The sequence below is a fragment of the Nicotiana attenuata genome, chromosome 10, assembly GCF_001879085.1.
Source record: "Nicotiana attenuata strain UT chromosome 10, NIATTr2, whole genome shotgun sequence".
NCBI lineage: Eukaryota > Viridiplantae > Streptophyta > Magnoliopsida > Solanales > Solanaceae > Nicotiana > Nicotiana attenuata.
Genome location: NC_031998.1, coordinates 4567851 through 4568553, shown reverse-complemented (window position 1 = coordinate 4568553; position 703 = coordinate 4567851).

Below are 703 nucleotides of genomic sequence, written 5' to 3'. Positions count from 1 at the left end.
TATATATATATTATTCGGTATCAATTTTAACAAATTTACGATTGTCTTGCCATACTCTAATTTAGTGGATAAGAGTTGGTATACTCACCGTTATTTCTTAGAATACAATATGCTACTTTAAATATTTCGAGATGGAGAATCAGAAAAAGACACCATGGAAGAATCGATAATTTTCATATCAACTAGTGCTATATAGTATCAATTTTTAAGGAATAGAGAGCATTGATTATAAGGTAATGTTATAGTGGTAACCTAATATGCTTATAGTGGTAATCAGTAATTAGCAAACTGGAGGATTTTTAAGGACTAACTACATATACGTTTCAGATTGACATTGCCTTTTAATAGGGAATTTACCATATTTTTAGAGTATATAATTTATATATATATATATGTGTTGCAGAATTTGTAATTCTAAAATATTTATGGAATGTTTATTGCTTTCTTTGCCTCGATTTCTTAGTATCTTGAGTTGTTATTACTTGCCGTTGCTGCTCATCTGTCGATAATGTATGGGGTCGAATTTGACTAATCACGTTCCCAAACAAGCACAACCAATCGTATATACACGAGTCCGGCTAAAGGGACGACTTGGGGACAATACGAAGAACGACCTCACAACCACGTCGGTCCTTCCATAGCATGCATTTTATCTTTATCTTTTTGGTGTTTAAAATAGAGCCCCTCCGCTATATAAGGGGGG